The sequence below is a fragment of the Misgurnus anguillicaudatus genome, chromosome 23 (genome assembly GCF_027580225.2).
Source record: "Misgurnus anguillicaudatus chromosome 23, ASM2758022v2, whole genome shotgun sequence".
NCBI classification, from domain to species: Eukaryota; Metazoa; Chordata; class Actinopteri; order Cypriniformes; family Cobitidae; genus Misgurnus; species Misgurnus anguillicaudatus.
Window position 1 is genome coordinate 36,872,200 of NC_073359.2, and position 23,913 is coordinate 36,896,112.

At 38.2% G+C, this 23,913-nt stretch overlaps 1 protein-coding gene and 1 long non-coding RNA gene across 2 annotated transcripts in view; one reads left to right on the forward strand and one right to left on the reverse strand.

Annotated features, from left to right (window-relative positions):
- The window catches only part of LOC129436367 (signal-induced proliferation-associated protein 1), a 194,776-nt gene that overhangs the window by 128,435 nt on the left and 42,428 nt on the right, over positions 1–23,913 (reverse strand). The window lies entirely within an intron of this gene.
- On the forward strand, positions 1,501–20,647 carry LOC129440670 (uncharacterized). The gene is made up of 4 exons (XR_012365871.1): positions 1,501–1,560; positions 7,471–7,525; positions 16,552–16,633; positions 16,835–20,647. It is a non-coding gene; the product is annotated as an uncharacterized lncRNA (long non-coding RNA).

A 23,913-nucleotide genomic window follows, 5' to 3' on the forward strand; every position in this document is an offset into this window, starting at 1 on the left:
ACGCACACGTGTTGTAAAGTTATGGTCTACTGCTGAGTCAAGTACAATAGTCACATGTGTCCTCATAAACCATGAGTCAACACACACAAGTGTTGTAAAGTTATAGTCTACTGCTGAGTCAAGTACAATAGTCACATGTGTCCTCATAAACCATGAGTCAACACACACAAGTGTTGTAAAGTTATAGTCTACTGCTGAGTCACATCCAATAGTCACATGTGTCCTCATAAACCAGGAGTAAACACACACGTACAATAGTCACATGTGTCCTCATAAACTATGAGTAAACATACACAAGTTTGTAAAGTTATAGTCTACCGCTGAGTCACATTATAGCTCATTTTTTCTTTTTTTCTGTCTTCCAGCTCGTCCATGAGCCTGTCGCTTCAGGAAATGAAGTCACATCTCCTAAAGAGGTTTGTTAATAATTTTGTCAAATTTGTGTCACACGTGTTATAATTTGATCTGAAGTGAAATTGTAATTTCTACTAAATGTGATTCTGCAGTTAACATCCTAAAACACCTGTGTGTTAACAGTATACGGAAAGGCTTGTGTCCTCATAAACCATGAGTAAACACACACGTAGAATAGTCACATGTGTCCTCATAAACCATGAGTAAACACGCACAAGTGTTGTAAAGTTAAAGTCTACTGCTGAGTCAAGTACAATAGTCACATGTGTCCTCATAAATCATGAGTAAACACACACAAGTGTTGTAAAGTTATAGTCTACTGCTGAGTCAAGTACAATAGTCACATGTGTCCTCATAAACCATGAGTAAACACACACAAGTTTGTAAAGTTATAGTCTACTTGCTGAGTCATGTACAATAGTCACATGTGTCCTCATAAACCATGAGTAAACAAACACAAGTGTTGTAAAGTTATAGTCTACTGCTGAGTCAAGTACAATAGTCACATGTGTCCTCATAAACCATGAGTAAACAAACACAAGTGTTGTAAAGTTATAGTCTACCGCTGAGTCAAGTACAATAGTCACATGTGTCCTCATAAACCATGAGTAAACACACACAAGTGTTGTAAAGTTACAGTCTACTGCTGAGTCAAGTACAATAGTCACATGTGTCCTCATAAACCATGAGTAAACACACACAAGTCTTGTAAAGTTATAGTCTACTGCTGAGTCACGTACAATAGTCACATGTGTCCTCATAAACCATGAGTAAACACACACAAGTGTTGTAAAGTTATAGTCTACTGCTGAGTCAAGTACAATAGTCACATGTGTCCTCATAAACCATGAGTAAACACACACAAGTGTTGTAAAGTTACAGTCTACTGCTGAGTCACGTACAATAGTCACATGTGTCCTCATAAACCATGAGTAAACACACACAAGTTTGTAAAGTTATAGTCCACTTGCTGAGTCATGTACAAAAGTCACATGTGTCCTCATAAACCATGAGTGAACACACACAAATGTTGTAAACTTATAGTCTACCGCTAAGTCACATTATAGCTAATTTCTCTTTTTTTCGGTCTTCCAGCTCGTCCATGAGCCTGTCGCTTCAGGAAGTGAAGTCACATCTCTTAAAGAGGTTTGTTAATAATTTTGTCAAATTTGTGTCACACGTGTTATAATTTGATCTGAAGTGAAATTTTCTAATTCCTACTAAATGTGATTCAGCAGTTAACTTGTTAATTAACGGACAAGTTTGGTATTTTACACTTCAAGCCCTGTTTTCAGATTGTTTATGATGAAATAGAACGGTTTTGACTGAAATTTGGAGATATGCGGCTGCCCCGAGAATTTTTGGGTGTTTGTGTTTCACCTCCCACCTTTACAATGGGTTTAAAGGCGGAGTCCATGATGTTTGAAAGCCAATGTTGATATTTGAAATCACCTAAACAAACACGCCCCTACCCCAATAGAATCTGGACCTTCTGTTGATAGACCCGCCCCACACATACGCAACCCGGCATTTGATTTGATTTGATTGGCTATAAGTGTGTTTTGGTAGTCGGCCCGTCTTCTTTTCCAAAGCGTTTTTCAAACATCGTGGACTCCGCCTTTAATGGTGCACTGGAACAATCCTTCCTTAAATGCATTAAACTTTCGTTTACAAAGACGTGAAACTCAGCGAGTGGTCAGGGGTGTTCACTGATATGTTCACACAAAAATCGCTGCAAAATACACATTCTAACAGGTTTTATCGTAGTTTTTGCCAACTCCATTGACATGTATTAGATGTGCTGTGAGGTACGGTATTACTCCGCGCCGGGAACTTTGTTTCTATTCTTGCAATTGGCAAAGGCGGATTAGCGCCACCACCTGGGCTGGAGTGTCTATTATTCAAGCTCTAAGCGGAAGAATGTACAGGTGTGAGGGGTTTTTTTTGGGAAAAAAGGTCCACAAGTTAACAAGAATGCTAAAACAGCTGTTGAAAAGCATCTTTTGCAACGATTTTTGTGTGAGCATATCAGTGAACACCCCTGACCACTCGGTGGTCACGTCTTTGTAAACGAAAGTTTAATGCATTTTAGGAAGGATTGTTCCAGTGCACCATTAAACCCATTGTAAAGGTGGGAAGTGAAACACAAACACCCAAAAAATCTCGGGGCAGCCCCATATGTCCAAATTTTAGTCAAAATCGTTCTATTTCATCATAAACAATATGAAAACAGGGCTTTAAGTGTAAAATACCAAACTTAAAACACTTGTAAACACACACAAGTTTGTTTAAATTTAAAAACAAATTTTCTTCTGGGTGCCATGCTCCACAAGTTCGGTGTTTTACACTAAAGCCCTGTTTTCAGATTGTTTATGATGAAATAGAACGGTTTTGACTGAAATTTGGAGATATGATGCTGGGCCGAGAATTTTCGGGTGTTTGTTGTATCACCCCCACCTCTACAATGGGTGTAAAGGTGCACAGGAACAATCCTTCCTAAAATGCATTAAACTTTCGTTTACTTTCATTTAATGCATTTTAGGAAGGATTGTTCCAGTCCACCTATGCAGCCATTGTAGAGGTGGGGATCATGATACAAAAGCACCCTAAAATTCTCGGCCCAGCATCATATGTCCAAATTTCAGTCAAAACCGTTCTATTTCATCATAAACAATCTGAAAACAGGGCTTTAAGTGTAAAATACCGAACTTGTCCTTTAAAAACTCCTTCACTAGCATTAAATAAGACCCATCCAATTTAGCTACTGCCATCTATTAGCAGCTGTGCATAATGATGAACTTGAATGCATTTAGGAGATTGCAGGTATTCACACTAATTTGTCCCTGGCATTAATTTGAGACTGGGATTTATTTGTCCACGATGTCCACGCCCCCGGCCACCATCAGGGGCCCGGCGTTTATTTGAATACCGGTCTTTATTTGAGGAATTACTTTATGATGTTTTATTAACAAAGTTAAGGAGGAGCAGGTTCAGATAATTAACCAAATGGTTACACTTTATTTTACTAAGTACAGTTGAAAGAAAAGGTTTATGAACCCTTTGAGCTTACTTAGATTTCTTCATAAATTGGTCATAAAATGTGTTCTGATCTTCATCTAAGTCACAACAATAGAGAAACACAGTCTGCTTAAACTAATACCGCACAAAAATGATACGTTTTCATGTTTTTATTGAACACAACATGTAAACATTCATAGTGCAGGGTGGAAAAAGTATGTGAACCTTTGGGTTTAATAACTGGTTGACCCTCCTTTGGCAGCAATAACCTCAACCAAACATTTCCTATAGTTGCAGATCAGACCTGCACAACGGTCAGGAGAAGTTTTGGACCATTCCTTTTTACAAAAGTGTTTCAGTTCAGCAATATTCTTGGGATGTCTGGTGTGAATCGCTCTCTTGAGGTCATGCCACAGCATCTCAATGGGGTTGAGGTCAGGACTCTGACTGGGCCACTCCAGAAGGCGTACTTTCATCTGTTGAAGCCATTCTGTTGTTGATTTACTTCTATGCTTTGCGTCGTTGTCCTGTTGCATCGTCCATCCTCTGTTAAGCTTCAGTTGGTCTTAAATTTTTCTGCAAAATGTCTTGATAAACTTTGGAATTCATTTTTCCATCGATGACAGTACTCTGTCCAGGGCCTGAGGCAGCAAAGCAGCCCCAAACCATGATGGCCCCTCCATTATATTTCACAGTTGGGATGAGGTTTTGATGTTGGTGTGCTGTGCCTTTTGTTCTCCACACATAGCATTGTGTGTTCTTTCCAAACAACTCAATTTTGGTTTCATCTGTCCACAGAATGTTTTGCCAGTAGTGCTGTGGAACATCCAGGTGCTCTTTTGCAAACTTCAAACGTGCTGCAATGTTTTTTTGGACAGCAGTGGCTTCCTCCGTGGTGTCCTCCCATGAAGTCCATTCTTGTTTAATGTTTTCCTTATTGTAGATTTGTCAACAAAAATGTTAGCATGTGCCAGAGATTTCTGTAAGTCTTTAGCTGACACTCAAGGATTCTTCTTCACCTCATTGAGCATTCTGTGCTGTGCTCTTGCAGTCATCTTTACAGGATGACCACGCCTAGGGAGTGTAGCAACAGTGCTGAACTTTCTCCATTTGTAGACGATCTGTCTTACCGTGGACACATGGACATCAAGGCTTTTAGATATACTTTTGTAGCCCTTTCCAGCTTTATGTAAGTCAACAAATCTTGATCGTAGGTCTTCTGAGAGCTCTTTTGTGCGAGGCATGGTTCACATCAGACAATGCTTCTTCAGAACAGCAAACTCAAAACTGGTGTGTGTTTTTTATTGGACAGGGCAGCTTTAATCAGCACATCCAATCTCATCACATTGATTGGACCCCAGGTTGGCTGACTCCTGGCTCCAATTAGCTCTTGGAGAACTCATTAGCCTAGGGTTTCACATACTTTTTCCACCCTGCACTATGAAAACATATAATGTTTGTGCGGTATTAGTTTAAGCAGACTGTTTTTCTCTATTGTTGTGACTTAGATGAAGATCAGAACACATTTTATGACCAATTTATGAAGAAATCCAAGTAAGCCCAAAGGGTTCACATACTTTTTCTTTCAACTGTATAAATAACTTTGCAACTTCATGTCAACTAACTTTCATTAATTTGCAACTATACATCAACTAACTGTCATTAAAGTATTAGTAGACTGTAAGGGTTAGGAAAGATGTTAGGGTTAGTGGAATAAGTTGACATGCACCTGCAAAGATACTTGTAGACCAGGGGTTTTCAAACCTGTCCTGGAGGACCAGTAGTACTGCACAATTTGCATGTCTCCGTCATTAGACACACCTGGTTTAAATCTTCAGCTCATTAGTAGAGACTGTAAGACCTGAACTGGGTGTGTAAGGTAACTGAATGAGGTGTGTCACAAAAGGTAAACACACAAAATGTGCAGTACTTGTGGTCCTCCAGGACAGGTTTGAAAACCCCTGTTGTAGACAGTTAAATGTCTGAGGAGATTTAATCACAATAAAGTGTTAGTAGATATTAAGCAGACAGTCTACTAATTCTCTAAAGATTGGTAGTTGATAAGTAGTTGCAAAGTTACTTATAATTAGTAAAATGTCTAAAGTGGACTATCGAAATAAAGTGTCACCAGCCAAATTAGCAGAGGTGTAGAATTCCATGGACGTGGTAATCAAAGGGTACACGTCATGATGAAAAGGAAAATAAAACTTAATTTTGAAGAAACTGACAGAAAATGAACACATACTAGATTATTAATGAATTAAATGTTTTTAACAGATACCTCTAACGGGAATAGCTGCGTGATGAAGTGAAACTTAAGGGTTAATAAACACAAACTGAAGCAGATTTTGTAGAACATTATATTATCTTAAAGGAGTGTAGCTACTGTAGCATGTAAATAATGCACATAAATAACGTGAGCAAGAGCGAATCAGGCACGTGCCGCCTAGCTAGGTTGCTCAAACAACAAAATCACCACAGGGCTCGACATTAAGGCTTGTCTGGGACAAGTGGATTTTTTGAAGGACAAGTGTAAGAGAAAATTAGTTGTCCGACTGGAGAAGTTAAATTTCAAACAATGTTACTTAACGTTATGTGCCGTTAACGACAGAGCAGAACGCGCAGCGCAAACACCGAGCGGAATATTGAACAGAGAGCCCAGTGCACCGACAAACACACAAACGCACGTTTACACCTTATGTTGTTACTAAAAAGCTGCACGCGCATGAAACCTGATCACCGAACATGGAGGAGCGAGACGGCATGGAGTGGAGAGTGATGTTTCTTCAGGCTCCGGTGTGAATATAAATGATTTTGAAACCGCATTTTCATCACTGTGTGTCAAAAAAGCAGATTTAAGTCCGTATTTTATCTCTTCTAAAGTTTGGTAAAAACACATAATGGGCTTGAAATCTTGTTTAAGAATCTGTTTTATAATGAGAATCTCTCTTTCAGTGCGCCTATGTGTGTGTGCTGCGCGACAGCTGATTTGAATCTGACAGAGTTCGTCACTGTACATTAAAAATCCCACACAAACATTACAGCGTAAATGCTAGGTTTAAAATTTATTTTATATATAACAGATAATCTAGATACATTTACCCTAATAAGTTTTTTAAAACATGGTAATGTTTTAATGTTTTGCTTTAGTGTTTTAATGTCAGATCATTGAAATGTGGGAAAAAATGAAGAGAAAGGCAGCAGCAGATATAGCATCATTCTTCAGAAAGAGTACCAAGAAGCAGCCAAATGAATCTTAGTAAAATACATTTCAGTGGCCTACAAAATTCACGTGATTTTCTGGTCTCTATTGTTTTTTCAGCAATTGGAGATATAAATTCTGGTTTCAAAGTAAATTTCAAAAGTTTTATTTGATTAAATAGTAAAAAAAAAATAGGTTGAATTATGACTATAAATTGTATGTTAATCTCAATTCATTTTAATTAAAATTGTAGAAAGTAGAAATTGTATGTTATACATCATTGTGATTATTGCATCTATAATACTTAATAGTATTTTAAGGTTGCATGATAGAGATTTTATGTGCCACCCCAGAGTAACTGGCACCTGCCTGGCCACCCCTATGAAAAATCCCTGGCTCCGCCACTGATTAGCAAAACACAAAAAATACATTATATTATAAATCTTTACCCGGACAAGTGACTTTTGTGCATTGACAAGTGAAACATAAATTTACTCCGAAGAACAAGTTCCTCAAAAAGTTAATGTCAAGCCCTGCACCAGCTAACTTGCATTACATTTGCAAGAACCACGTCTTTCTCTCACTTCAGCCGTGTGGCACGCGTGCCTGCTCACGATGTGAAGCACGTCTGCGCTATTCTCTGAAAAGCACTTGACAGGCTTTTGTGCAGTGCCTGAATTTGTGTAAATGATTTTTGTCAAAAAATAGAATTCTGGTTTATCTCAATCAGTTTCCCAGCTCATTCAAAAGCGACTTCAATACTGGTTTTGAAAATTAGCTCATCACTAATATCTTTATCCTCTATGTCTTTCATGAACTTGTTTTTTCCCCTCAAGGTAATAATGGTAAGATCCCAGCAGGAAGCTAGAAGGCCAGGCAGTGGCAATGATGGTAAGAAAATTCCTTTAAAAAAAAATAAAACAGAGTCCACGAAGTCTAAATTAAAATACTTAGTTAATTTTTAAGGAAAAATATTGAATATTGAAACTCTTTGGTTATTTTTAGCGCGATGCTAAATGGTCTGTTCAGATTCAATGGATTATGCTAAGCTATGCTAAAAAAACTAAAAAGTGGACGTGGTGCCATGCAGAAAGGAGGGGAAAGAGGGGAGACAGACAGACAACTTAGGATTCAGACAGTTTCAATTCGCTTCCATTGAGTTAAAAACACAATAAATGCACAGCCATTGGCACTCTGCATTGAAAACGTATAGATAAAACCACTGTTGCAGTTTGATAATCTAAGGCTTATTCTGTGGCATTTATATAAGCCTTTTGACGGGTTGTGTCAAGGAGTTGTAAAAATCACTCACTAAAATGAATGAATAACATTTGTGCCGAACTCTTATTACAAAGCAAAAACAAACATTCTCTTTCGATTCATGAACGTTTCTCTCAGTTAATGTATGTGATCTCACAGTCTAAAGCGTCTGTCATAACATGCTGTTGTGAATAATTAAAGGAGCGGTGAATCAAATACTTAATTTTAACTTGATAATTTGTTATATAAGAGGTCATCATACTTAAATGAACATTCTGCAAGTTTCAGAACTGAAATGTGCTACTGAAATATAACAGTTTTTGGCACCAAGCCAGTATTACAAGCGAGTGTGGAATTCCAAAAAATATGACGTCAAAGTAGAATTGAAGCACCTCCCCATAGCCAAATACACTTTTGTAGCCCCTCCCACAGCTTCGCGTGACACGTGTGTCTCAACAATAAGTAAACATGTCTTTAAAGATTGCCAAATGTAACCAAAATGACTTTTAACACTCTGGGGTCGGCTGCGGCGCAGGCGCCGCCAACTCTTTATTTTTCAATCACTCCGTAAAGAGACTTAGATAACTCTGCTGATTTTGGACATACAGATATGATTTATACATCATTTAAAACGTTAAAGTGTCTAGTTTTTTTCTGTCCACTCCCAATAAAAACAGAATGTTGTGCTTTTCGCAAAATTAAGAAAATAAACATGATGCGCGTTTTGTTCTCTCTCCCTCAGTGAAGTCATTTCAGAAACGCGTCAGAAAATTAACTGTAACTTCACGAATACATGTCATATAAACAAAAGATAAATGTCTACATAATGCTTGGAATGTCAGCTTTTAAATGATGTAAGTGAGATCGAAAACATATATTGTCATTCGGTGTAAACTGTATGAGAAGTAGGAGAGGGAACGTCTTTCTAATGTTACCTGATTATCTGTAATGAGAAGAGATCGCCACGCCCCCGCGCCATTGAAGTGAATGAGCAGAGACATCCATATGCATAACTTGTGCCTCCTGCAGTCAATGGATACGCAATCCAGTCCACAACCCAGTCTCTCTATTCCTTGTTGTTTCATCCGATTGCACCAAAACATGACATCTAAATCCTTACTTACTTGCGTATGTGTGTCAGTATCTCCAGACGCGAGTGTTTTCATTGTTCTTCCGTCAAACATTTCACGCGAGGGGAACACACGTAAACAAACACACGAGTCAGGAAACTCGGCGCGGTTTTTGGTATTCTTATAAAATACGCGATTGAAAACAGTACAATCCTTATTTACTTGCGTATGTGTGTCACTATCTCCAGACGCGAGTGTTTTCTTTGTCTTCCGTCAAACAGTTTACGCGATGGGAAACGCATGCACAAACACGCGAGTCAGGAAATCGACGCGGTTTTTGGTATTCTTATAAAATACGCGACTGTAAACAGTACAATCCTTATTTAGTTGCGTCTAAGCATATATCTCCGTACAGCACGTTTATTAAACACAGGATCACTCGCATGTGCACACATAAGTTAATAGGCTTGTTCGACTTAATGCGGCGCCACAAGAACCGGCAGCCGAATGACGTCAGAGTTTCGCGAGAGCGATTTAAAAGCAAACTCTTCCATATAATTTCGCGGATCACTCTCGCGGTAGTTTGACGTCACCCGGCTGTCGATCTTTGCAGCGCCGCATGAAGTCGAACAAGCCGACTGCTTTCATGAGCAACACGTGAGGTAATGGCGGCGGCTGTAAACAAACATTGAGCAAGTTTATCATGCTTGTCCCTTGTTGTTTTTCTACTATAATGATATAATGATTACAAAAACACAACTAAGAGTCCAAACAACGACAGGCAGTTGTTCTTTTGAGCTTTTTGCCACACACAAACCCTGTGTTCACTTTGATTAGGCTACTATGGTTTTTAAAGGTAACTTATAGCCTACATGTGAAATTAATATATATATAAATTGAAAAGTAAACCATCATGGTTTTACTACAGAGAAAGTTACATTCCTGTTGAACATCCCCACAAGGCTCATGTGGCTCATTATGCAACCCTTTTGTCTCTCAGCTGTCAATCACTGATTATTCAGGAGCATTCCCGCCTCCACGCATACAGCCTTTCCCAAGCAAAAGTGTCTTAGAAATTGTAAATCAATATCTTGCTTTATGTGAACGAGTAGGCCGAATGATTTTCACATCATTTTGAAGAAAAAACTCTAGACTACTAGATCCTGTTTTGGAAAGTCTTGGGAAAACATGTTTAGAATTAGTTTTGTGGACTTATATCAGTGACTTAAAATTTTTGCTTTTTCAAAAACCACGCATAAACATTTTTCTCTCAAAAATACAAACATGTACATACATGTTGATTATATGATATTGTAGCCCAGTTTGTGCTGAACGCAGTGTTATGAGACTTTTGCCATTAATATGTTTTTAAGCAACTGAAAAAAGCACAAATGTCAGTGCATGTCAAAACTTCCCCAGGGCCCTAAAAACCCCTTAGACCCCAGAGGGTTAAATACATTTTTTCTTAGAGACTTTTATTTTGACACGGTGATCTAAAGTAACCATGGAAACGCATTTTCGGTTGTGGAAGAACCGTCTATGGGAATAACACAGACGCTGGATAACGGAGGCTCAACATTAGGAATGCGTGGATAAAGTTTGTTTTTGAAGAAGTTCCAGCTCGCGTGGGGAGTGTTTGTTGTGTACACGGATTCATTTGTAAAGAAGTCGATGCTGGATTTGCAGAGAGACTGTGATTAAAAACACCACTAATATTGGATCTGACAAAAATGACACAGCAGTATACACTAAGTTTATTTAAGTTACTGCGTTTCACTATTGCTTTGTTAGAAGAGATCGCTTGATATGTCTGTTGTAACATTCGTGTCTAAACACGTATGTTTGACTGTTTTAATGTACTAAAAACATTAAACGATTAATAAAGGTACAACACTTAACAACACGACTGTAATTTAACGGTAGAAATATACAAAGTTAGTGATAAAGAAGGATTTATCAGCCGCAGTTTCTGATGCCCGCTTACTGTGTTGTATACGGTAATTTAGGCGAGTTGCGTTTGAAAGGTCAAACACTCCACAAAGCTTTTTTATCATATAACTGTGGTATGTAACGTTACGTGTATGTCAGAGCAACCTCACAAGCACACAAGAAATATGCAAAGTTATTGATGGATTGAAGGATTTATCAGCCGCAGTTTAGATTCTAATGCACGCTTACTGTGTTATATACGGTAATTTAGTCACGTCGAGTTTAAATTTTTGTTTCTACTTTACTATACGTATTGTCATTTATGTGTATCATTTTTAGCACCCAGAATCTTTTGTGGCTCAAACATATTTGTGTTCGGCTGTTATTTTTACACATTAACGTTTTTAAAACATTTCCCCACATGTAATGACGGGGAATGAAGCTGTCCAATCATAGCAGTGGGTGTTACGTCCAGGTCTTCAGTGCGGCCTGCCCCTTCAAACAAACCATTTCTCCAGACAGCCACTAATCCATGTTACAAAATAGCCTATTACTTATTGCTTTTGATGTTTTTAAATGTAAAAACCACGCAAACATCATAAGTAGACATCAGACAACAGTATAAAACAATAAAATCGACAAATTCACCGCCCCTTTAAGCTAAGGGCCTTCTCATAGGATAAGAACACGCAGTCTCATGAATAATTTTATAGACACTGAAGCGTTATCAATGTACTAGTTCTTTGCCACATGTGACGTCAACACAATGTAGATTTTAAACCCAGAAGATGAAAATAGCACAGAAAGCTCAAAATTAACCAGCTTTCAGATGCTAACATTGTCTTCTATGATGTGCAAAGTAGTCTGGGGTTTCATGACCCTTTAATTCAGTTCAGTGTTGATTCAGTTTAAGTTCATTAACCATATAAAAAAAGTGAAATATTTTCAGATTTCAGGGCGCGGTTCCCCAATAACGCTCACTCTTAGCGCCCTAAGAAGACTCAAAAAGATATATCTTACCAAAGTTGTTTATGTTCCTAAGTGTGTTCCCCGAAGTGTCCCTTAGGAAGCTTCTTAACACGCTGCCTCTAAGTTGGACCTAAAGATGCCGCTGTCCCAAGTGAAGGTGCTGAATTATTTGAATTGATCACTCAGGGATTGATTTTCCACTTTATGTGCATTACGGCGCTATAAAAGACAACACGCTCTATAGAAATGGAACATTACTCAAATTATTCCAGTAACATATATTTTAACTTAGTTTAAGTTATCCGTAAAATATAGACTATTAATTAAATTATCAGTAATACGGGTAGACGAACCACTTGTCACTTGTGCTGCTTCTTGACATGGGTTTAATGACTTTAATGACTTTTAAAAATTATGTAATACATTTTAATACTAATAGGTACTTTACAACAAGAAATGGCTTTAATGGCTACTGAGATGTATGTGTGCATTTCTATATTTGAAGAGTTTCGTTGCAAAACGAGATATCCATTTTTTTTACATTTTTGTCAAAACATGTTTATTATTATGTTATCATGTTATTATTTTGTTTTTATGGTGCTACTTAGCTGTATTTTTTAAGTTATGAAGGTTTAAATCAAAACAAATTAACTGCATTTGAATTGATATTAATTGGAATGCACAACCAAAAAACGAGATTTCTGGACAATTAAAAAAACGGTGGTTATCTCGTTTTGCAACAAAACTCTTCATTTATTGTTCTTAATGGTAAGTCAGTTATTTTTATAGTATGAATCATATTATATGTATAATATATAAATTTATTATGTATGCACGTATTAAAACAAACAGTATAATGTAATAAAGACATACCATAATATAAAACTGTGAAATGTATGAAATATTTAATAAATTGTATAATAGAATACATGATATTATTGCTTTTTAGTATAACCAATTCAAATCTTTAATCTTTCTAAATAAATTATAAATGTAACGTGATGAAAACGCTATAAACAGAGGGAACAGACTTCAATGGGGAACAACCTTCGAAACAACACCAGCGCCGTCTTCGATTCATTAGTTCTGATACCAAATAAAGTCAACTGCATAAAAAGTCCTGTATCTAATGCAAACATATATTATTATAAGTCCTAAAATGTCCATAACATAAAATCATTGTCAACATACCATAGTTTGACTTGTACTGCGCTGCGCTGATGTCTAAAGACTGCTGCACAGTGGCGGCGATAGCGTTTTGCGCTCAAGCAATGCTAAGAGAGAGCTTACGAATGGTCCAGACCAACCTTCCGAAAGTGTGACTAAGGGCGTTTTCACATCTGTAATTCGGTTCATTTGGTCCGGACCAAAAGCAAAAAATGATACATTGTAACTTTTTTAGCAGATTTGGTTCCATTTCACACCACACTGATTGCTCTGATCCGCACCAATTGAAACGAACCAAAATTCTGTCATGTGATAAGATCAACATCACTCATTGGCCACATGTATTTGAACGTATTTCCTAAACGGCTTCACGATTGGTCAGAACAACGTGCGGGAAATTCCAACGGAACCCCCGGAAGTAAACAAAAGAAGGATAATACAGCAGACACCATGGACAAACGGCTGCGCGCTGTGAATATGTCTCCGTGGTTGTTATACATTTGTATACAGCACTCTAGACAAACTGTTCATTTTCAGAATGAATCGCGGACGCGGCTTGATAACAAAGGTTTAATGCACTACAAACGGCGAAGACAAAAAAAATCCGAGGCTCCGCCCGCACCTCCTTGCAACTACAGGTATGTCCGCGATTTGTCATTTTGCTAATATTGCTAACAGAGAGGGTCAACAAACACTTCCTCATCCGATAATGCACTGCGCAGTTGCCTACGGCAGCTGGTTTAGTCCAAAATGCGCAGTACTTTTGCAGTTAGGTCGGTTCGATCTCGGATCTTGTTCTCACCACAAACGAACCGCTCTAGAGTTCGTTTGAAAGCGTACCGAGACCACCTCTGCAAGCTGGTCTCGGTCCGCTTGTTTGGTCCGCTTTTGGTGCGCACCATAGTTCGAATGCTGCATTCTCACCTGCCCAAACGAACTGCACCAACTGAGCAATCGAACTCTGGTACAATTCAATCGAACTAAACAAGGCAGGTGTGAAAACCCCCTTACAGAAGATATACTTATGGCGCTTTTCCATTGCATAGTACTCCACGGTTTGGTTTAGTTTGGGTCGGGTCAGCTTACTTTTGAGAGCTTTTCCACTGGGTGCAGTACACAGTACCCAATACTTTTTTTCGTACCACCTCGGTTTGGGTACCAAGCGACTCGAGCTGATACCAAACATGACGCGAAAACACTGTAGGTCACTGATTGGTCTGAGAGAATATTCACTACAGCGTCATCGCTATAATGTAGCTTAGCTTTACCTGTGTTAGCTTGCGCTGTCTCAAGCAAACATGTTGTCATCTGTGCTATGCTATAAGTTCCCAAACACAAAATTGCATTAGGCAATGTAAAACAGAAACTGCATCTTAAACAACAGTACTGTTTGCACATTAGGCTTCACAGAGGGCGTGCAACATCGGCAATTTGGCAAGTAGATGGTAAGCTGTTGATTCATTCTAAAATGCTTTTTTGCATAGTTGTGTTTGACACATGAAAACGTGTTGGGTTACGTATGTAACTGTTGTTCCCTGAGAAGGGAACGAGACGCTGCGTCTCCCTTGTCATACTTCCTGCGTCCCTGTAACACCGTCTTTGGCAATATTTTAGATAGCGTTATACTTCCTGGCTACCACCTCACCCTTTGTCGTTAAGCCTCACCATTGGTTGAATTTCTTATATGTGAAATATAAAAGCAGAACATACAGAGCAGAACATTGTCAGACTTGTTTCATTGGCCTCGAAAACACTGCAAACTCAGGAAAATGTGATGATTGACAAAGAGATAACAATAGCCACCTTCTGCCGCCTCGTGTGCTTAACACTCACAGCTTTGACCAAAATAATTTAACAGGATTATGTTTTGCAATAAACCTCCGTCTTGGCGTTGTGTACTGCATGCATTTGTGTTCACAGCGCCCAACATCTTGAGGTGTTGCAAGGTCCTCGTCTTTTTTGTACTTATATACCGTTTTGGTGCTTAACCGTTTATGGCTTTTGGCACATGAAGCGATCAAGATTTTGGTGTTATTAAAGTGTAAACATGCCTGTACGAATATTTTGATCTTTGAAATAAAGCATTTGGATTTATTTTGGTTTATTATTGGATTTTTCTTGTTTGCTGTTTTTCTTTTTTTTCCTGTAAGATCTGGCAACACTAGTCAGCAAACGCTCGTGCCTTTGTCATTTTCTGCAACGCGCATAAAGAAGACTTTTTCCCCTTCTAGGCATTTTAAAATTTTAAAATACTTCTTTTAAGTACTCCTAATAACAAAAAAGTTAGTCTGGAGCCCTGAATTACTAGACTTAAAAAAAAATTAAGTTAGTTTTTTATTCTACTTTTTTTTAGGAAACCTGGCAGTATACAGTAAAAAATTCCGTTGAAGTCAAAATGTTCAATAAATAAACTTAACAACAAATACTTTCCTCTTCACTTAAAGGCAGAGTAGGCAGGTTTAAGTCTAAAAAGTCTAAAACACTTTTTACCAAATTTGTTTGAACTGTCTTTATATTTCAATACATAAGTAAAATGTAAGTACCCAGAAAAAGAGAGTATAAAATCGAGTGTCTGTAGACCTCTCACGACTCATTTTTCCATTCACTCCACCTCCTCCCTCCTGGGTTTCTTCTAAAGCCACGCCCCCAAAACACATGAACGCGCAACTGCTTTGCTGGGAGAACCATCATTTACCTCAGACGAGCGGAGAGGAAGGAGCACGGTGCATGTAGTAACATCACGTCAGAATCACATGTAATAATACACCTAACTTTATCACTATGAATATAAACAAATAGGATGCCTTTTAGTACTCACTATTAAGCAAGCATATCGATACTGGAAAAGTTTAAAATATATTTAGTTTGATTCGGTAACGAACAAGTTAGTTATATTTAGCCTATAAGACATCTAAAAATAGGTTGCATTGATACAAGTTTTTTCATTACCATCAGTTACACTGTAATAAAGGTGAATTTCGTGGAAGATTCATAACATAAACAATGTTTGCATGTAAGAGTTTCCGTGATGAAAGCATTGTTGACTCTGATGAGGACTACACTCCGGAGACAATACCACTACTGCATCGTCGACTCGAGGAAAAGCCACGCGATATTTACTCTCGTTTGATTTCTTCGTTTATTCCTTTTTTTGCCTCGTTTGCCTTCGTTGACTGGATATTCAGGTACTGTGAGTTAATGCTCTTTCACTGCAGTACTTTTGCTCTTCATAGATTTCGTGCCCCGTGCACTGGATAATCAATCGGGTTTGCGCATGTGTGGGCAGATCCCGTAGCAACAGGGGTGTTGCCATGGTCGCTAGAGAGAGTGATAGTTGCGCAAGCCAATCATTTGTTTCGTCCCGAATGGAAATAATTAGCTGTGTTTAAAACAGTCGTGAAAGGTCTACAGACATTTGAGTTTTATACTCTCTTTTTCAGAGAACTTAAATTGTATAATAATAATATTTCTATATGTAGACAAAGCATTGTAAAACAATTATTTGCCTATCCATTTCCATAGAGCCTTTGAAAAGGAGGAAACCATGCCTGAAGTACCCATCTGAAGGAACAAACACTTGTCATAAATGTCTCTCAAAACAATGGTGTGGTAAATTTGGGTTTTATTTCATTCATGTAATGAGTTGGCTTACCTGTTCTTAACTTTGAACACTGTCATGCTTAATTTGAGTAAACATTACTTAAACAAATCTTTATATTAGTTCAGGCAGGGAACCAGTTCTGGTTAAAAGGTAAAAAAATGGTAGTCAGATATGTTAACAATTTATCATCTTGTTTGTTTTCAGTCTCTGGCAGAGGAAAGGGTACGCTCAAAAAACCCTGGACAAAAGCTGAAGTGAGTGGTAAATTGACTGCATTTTATATAGCGCTTTTAACAGACCTATGGCCATCCAAAGCGCTTTACAATTTGCCTCACATTCACCCATTCACTCTCTCATTCATACACCGACGGTGGTGTGAGCCATGCAAGGGGCCATCCAGCTCATCAGGAGCAGCTGGGGTTAGATGTCTTGCTCAAAGACACCTCGACACTTGATCAGGTGGAGCCGGGGATTAAACCACCAACCTTCCGGTTTGTGGACAACCTACATGAACCACTGAGCCACTGCCGCCCCAGTGAACGCTGTAATGTGACACTTCAGATCTCACATCAGCAAAGGTCACTTGGCGTCAGTGAGAGAATGTGAGGTCTGTAAAAGAAGTGAGCATCCAGTGCTACAAAATAGGACAGAGCAAAATCTCAGAGAGTTTGTTTGAAACCGAGGGCTTACCTTTAAGCGCATGGAAAAGTGAGTCAAAATGTTCAGAATGTAATGCTGTTGATTTTAAAGTAACGTTTTGTAATTGCCGTCATTGAAGGAACACGCCAACATTTTGGGAATTTGGCTTGTTCACCGTATTCCCCAGAGTTGAATAAGTCCATACATATTTTTCTGTGCCTGCTGTAACCCTGTCTGGCGCAGCCCTTGCTGGCTTGGCTTGGCACGGAGACTGGAGGTGAATGGCTCCAGCGGGCGTGCTGCTCCCAATACGTGACAAAGTGACGCGGACATTTTCCCGTTTGTGTGTTGTGGTTTGTGCGGTCGCACCGTGTACGGATGGCGAGGTGATGTGAGACACAGCCATCTTTTAACGAATACATACTGGGAACTATATTCTCAGAAGGCGAAGCACTGCTGCTTGGGCGTAGTGATTTGCTCGCAGCCCCCGAGAAGCCCCCTGGTGAGGAGCAGAGAGTTCGGTCAGAGTTGTGCAAGTCGCTCCGCCCAGGTGGCGGTGCTTCGTCTTCTGAGAATGTGGTTCCCAGTATGTATACCAGGGCTCGAAATTGCGACTGTTTTGGTCGCATATGCGACCAAAATTTAATCTGTGCAACCTTAAAAAATATTTGGGAGCATTTTTGCGACTGCTTATTTTGTTGTGGTGTGACTTGATTTAGATAGTGTATGTTGTGTGCTGTTCCAGGTTCAGCGTTCTCTCCAGCATTACATAACCAATCATATTTCACCATTAAGTTTTTGCGTTTAATGAAGAGCACAGATTGGTTAATATGAATGTCAATCATTCCTTGTTGCCGTGCTACGTTGGTACGCAAAGCGCGAAAATGTGAAAAAACGAACCACGAGAATGAAGAGAACGAGACGACTACAGCCAATCTTACTACTGTATTAATGGAGGTTGCAGGTAAAACGGCGTTGGTGGCGGAATCCACACATTTTAAGCGCGAGACCTTGCTTGAACATGGCGAAAGTGCCAAAAACACAAAAAGTGTCATGACAAATGTGTTCATTATTGAAGGAGACACTGACCTGTCTATCAAATCAAATAGTGTTTGATGATGTATGAGCGCATCCTGCTTGAGGGACATCCGACAAACATCCTTTTGTAATGTCACAATTAATCAGTGTTTTACGTGTTTGCTAGATTTTTTATTGTCATCATAATTATGTTACCTATAATTGTTTAATTATTATTGCGGCTTTATTATTTAAACAGCATTTGGGTACTATTTTAGGAATCTGCAAAAAAAAAATTCAAATCCTGGCCATAGGATGTGTAAAGCCCAGTTGTGTTTATTTTTAATAAAATAAATCTAAACCTATACATATTGTGGTGCTTCAAAATTTGGTGCTTCTAACTCTTTAAAGTTGGGAGCATCAGTGCTACCAAATAAAAGGGTTTATTTTGAGCCCTGTATACTAGGGGTGTAACGGTACGCAAAAATCATGGTTCGTGCGTACCTCGGTTTTGAGGCCACGGTTCGGTTCATTTTCGGTACAGTAAAGTAAAATACATTTATGAACGATTAGCCTACATTTTTGCCACCAAAAATGTTTTTGTTTTGAATTATTTTGGATTTTTTAAGTCACAGTATTGAATTGGTTATGTACCATCTCTGTATAAAAATAATATTACTTCTCTATGTGTAACTGCACAGCAAGCAACATGATGATATAGTTATTATACACTCATATTAAGATGGGTGAGTTGCATACATAGCCTTCTTTTACCTTTTGCACGTTTCTCCTAATCTTTGCTTGTGTTGCCAATGTAAGCTGTGACTTGAACTAACGAACCCCTCCGCAGCTGAGTAACAGCTGAGTAAGCCCGGGTTACAGCTCTTCTCTGTCCCGACCAGCTGATCACATTGTGACAATGATATGATTGACGTGAGGTGCAGATGAAAAATCTGATCACGCATTCCGTTATTCTCGCGTGTCACAGAAAGCACGACTCATGATTGCGTAGCAACGAAAGAACAAAAAGAACAAAACAGCGCATCAACACGCGTTTAACATGCACTTTTAGACGCGACACGTAAACGTTTAAATCAATAATCAAACGAATATACAACTAAGTAAATAAAAATCTTTCTGCGGGCCAAATTATGTTATATGTTTGACAGAAGACTTGCGCTGAACGCGGAGACTTCCGCCACTTAATATGTTTGTGTGGAAACGCACACAACATATTATGTTCCACCTATGTTCCGCACACAAAAGATTGCATTTGGCCCTTCGGTGCACACGTGCACCGTGCCGAAAGCACTGTACCGAAACGGTCCGGTACGAATACACGTACCGTTACACCCCTACTGTATACTGTTAGAAGATGGCTGTCTCATATGACCTTGATATTTGTACACGGTGTGACTATACAAATCACGACACATAAATAGGAAAATGTTCGCGTTGTTTTGTCGCTTGTTTGGAGCGGTGTGCTGGCTGGAGCCGTTCACTTCCGGTCGTTGTGCTTGGCTAGGCTGGCGGGGGCTGCATCGGACAGAGCACGCACGGAGATAAGAATAATATGTCGGGACTTATTTGGCTCTGGGGGATACTGTGAATATGCTAAAATGTGGGTGTGTTCCTTTAAGTAAAAATTTTCTGATTGTAATGTTATTGCTGTTGAAAGTTTTTTAAATTCCCGTCACAAAGTAAAAATGTTCTGAATGTAATCGTGATTAATCATTTGGCAGCACTAGATTGTAATGTTGACAGTTTTTAAATTCAAAAAATGATTTTTTTATTAAACGTTTTTACTCTCTTAACTCTTTCCCTGCCAGCGTTTTAAAAAAGTTGCCAGCCAGCGCCAGCATTTTTCATGATTTTCACAAAAGTTTAATGCCCTCCAGAAAATGTTCTTCTTTAAATATATAAACAAACAATATATCAAATGAAAGAACAGACCCTCTGCTTTCAAACAAAAAAACCTGTTTCATCATACCTTCATTCGTTCTCTTTTTATCACCTCTCAAATATGGGAAGGTTTCTTCAAAAACACCCAATTTTGAGCAAAAAGCTGAGATAATTCCATTTTTGTGAAGGACTTTTTATAGAGATCAGATGCAGAGTGATCTTTAAAACATACACGGAGTTCTTTCATGTGAGGCATTTCTTACGGGTTGTATAAGTTGCGGTATTGCGGAAAGCCGGAAATTCTCGTCATTGGCAGGGAAGCGTTTTCTCTTAATTGACGAGTTATCTCATCAATGGCGGGGAAAGAGTTAATTATCCAAGATTATCATCATTACATTATTGTCAAAATGAATTAATTGTCAAAAATACAATAAAAACTAATTTGTGAAATATTTTCAATTCATAATAACTGTTTTTTATGTGAATATATATTAAATTATAATTTGTTTCTATGATTGAAAGTCAAATTTTCAGCATCATTACTCACGGTCATATTTTTTGTGGAAGCCATAATATATTACCAATCAAAAAAAAAAATAAAAAAAAAATAAATATATATATATATATATATATATATATATATATATATATATATATATATATAGAAGAGACTTGTTTTAAAAGCAATGAAAACCTTTGACCACTTGTGAAATTGAGCTGTGTTTGTCAGTCCCCTTAAACCAGGATGAGGCTAGGTCAGTGGCGGTTCTACGCAGAGGCCAAGGGTGGCCCGTGCCTGTGTAGACATGTCTCTGGCCACCTTTGTTTTTCGTAGCGGGAGGGCTGTTCTCTTGAAATTTTGCAGGTTAGCTATAGAGTCATTTCTACACGCCAACTTCTGATGCCTATACCACATGTACATTTTCGTCACTTCTTACTTGTGTGCAAAGTTTCATGAGTTTTTGAGCATGTTTAGACCTCCAAAAATGCGATTCATTTCGGAGAAAAAAAAGAAGAAACCGGACAAAAACAATGGGGCTTTGCACCTCCTTGGTGCTCGGGCCCTAATAAAGTTTAAGGAGCGGTTTCCAAGACAGGGATTAGACTAGTCCTAGACTAAAATAAATGTAAGAGCTGTCCAACTTGCACTGACAAATCTTAAAATACATCAGTGCTCTTTGTTTTGCTTTAAAATGCACACAAGTAATGTTTTTAGTAAGGCATGTTTGTTAAAACTAGTTATACTTCCTAAATATAACTAAATAAAGGTGTAGTCCTGGCTTAAACTAATCCCTGTAACCACCCCTATAATCTTGAAATATCATTTGTTGCCCTTTTTTAATGTGCACCTCCTTGGCCCCCATAGTGAAATTTGTCTAGAACGGCCACTGGGCTAGGTTTGTGTGTAGAGAAACCTCATAAACTTTGAGTGTCCTCATAAACCACCATTTGGCTCGGACCCCATAAGCCTGTGAAATATCACATACTTATTATTAGTGTGTTGTAAAAGTGAAATTGCTGTTTTGAAGCATGGTTTGTCTTTTGTAGGTCAAATGAAACACTTTTACATAACTCTCATGTCGATTGGATGTTGGGAAAGGTGTGTCCCCGTAAACCACTAAAAAGTCACATTGTCCTCATAAACCACAATTTGGCTCAGACCCCATAAGCCTGTAAAATGTCACATAATTATTATTTGTGTGTTGTAAAAATGAATTTGCTATTTTGAAGCATGTTTTGTCTTTTGTAGATCAAATGAAATTTTTTGACATAACTCTCATGTCGATTGGATGTTGGGAAAGGTGTGTCCCCGTAAACCACCAAAAAGTCACATTGACCTCGTAAACCACATATGCCTGTATGTGTGTGTGTGTGTGTGTGTGTGTGTGTGTGTGTGTGTGTGTGTGCATGTCTTGTCTTGTCTGTAAATGCTCGTTCGGTTACTTACCTTTACGCAACTAGTAACTAAAACAAGAATGTATATGTATGTATGTATGTATGTATGTATTTAGTTGATGTAAAGATTGTGCTATTACACATACTCATATACTATAATTTTGATCCCATCAAGAGAGGCTTCTTGATGGGAAATGCATCATAAAAAAAAGTCTATATAGTTGGCAGATGTAAAGCATACATGTGTATATTTTTTGTTAGTCCATTTTTATTTTATTTTATTATTATTGTAACAGCTCAGGGATGTTCAAGGAGCAACATGTTTGTGCAATTTCTTAAGATTTTAGTTCTGTTATGAATAAGGGGTTGGAAATTAATGTTTTTCTTGTTTTTTGTTTTTTATCTGATTCATCGATTAATCGAAAAAATAATCGACAAATTAATCGATTATTAAAATAAACATTAGTTGCAGCCCTATCTCCTTGCCTTCCTCAAACGGTCAGATATTTTACAAAGTTCTCTGATCTTAAAAGCACTGTGTCCCTGATTGGCCAGCTTACCAGTATGTGATTGGCCTGAATACCTCTGACTTCAGCAGAAAATCACGCCCCTTACAATGTTTTGAAGTAGTGCTGCACAATTAATCGCATCGCAATCGCGATGTCTGCATTTGCAATTATATGGCGGAAAATGTTGCGATTATTAAATAAATAAATGTGTGGACTTGAGAACAAAAACTTTCTGAGAACAGTCTGCCGATTTTCCTTGCCGCTTAAAAAAATATTTAATAAACAAACAAAAAAGGCAGTGTGCGTGGTCACTTGTGTGCGCAGCGCGGAAATACCAGAGCAAAAATGGATGCTGAGGAGATTGACATTGATCTGTTTGCCAAAAAAACTCTACCTCCGTTATATGGTGGTATTTTGGATTTAGGATTACTGACACTGAGCAGAGAGAGGTGTCTCTCTGCAAGATGTGCAAAATTAAAGTTGCTACATCACATGGCAATACGACAAATTTATATCAGCACCTGAAACAGCATAGAAAAAAATATGATGAATGAATGACGTTGAAAGCCCAGATTAGTAAAGAGGCAAGACACAAGCGGTTCCCCACATAAAACAAAACAATTACAGATGTGTTTGCGAGCCACACGTCATATGATAAGCTTTCGCCTTGACATAAATAAATCACCAACTCCATATCGCACTGTTTGGCAAAAGACATGATGCCTGTTAGGATTTGACCGGGGGGATAGGAGGCAAAAGTGACACAGAAAGCGCTTGGATTCAGGTGAAGGGTGATTTATTAAAGGGACACAAGGCAGCAGGGGTGCACGATTCAGAAAATTTCACGATTCGATTCCGATTTTTAGGCTCGAGATTCGATTCAAAATCGATTTTCGATTCAAAAACGATTCACAGTATGTAAATGTAGTTTACGTTTTCCTATGTGACTGATTGTAGTAGATATACAATTTTAAAGAAAAGAAACACAAAAAATTAAATGTAGTTTGATATTACTTTATGTCTTTATGGAAAAATAAAAACTGTTATGAAGCAATTAGCTGACCCCTTTAATCAAACTCTATTAAATACAATAATATAGTATATTAATGATAGACAGTGCAGGTCTATAGATTAGAAATGTGACTGGTGTTATAATGGTTATTATTTCTATTAGATAGAGCAGAAGCAGGAAAAGTGTCTCTCTTTAATCCACTCATTATTTCAGATTCAAAAGTCTACTTGCTGTCCCACTGACAGGGGACTTTACATTACAGCTTTGCGTTTTGTAAATATTGAGTTAGCTTGAGCTTTGCTCGTTCA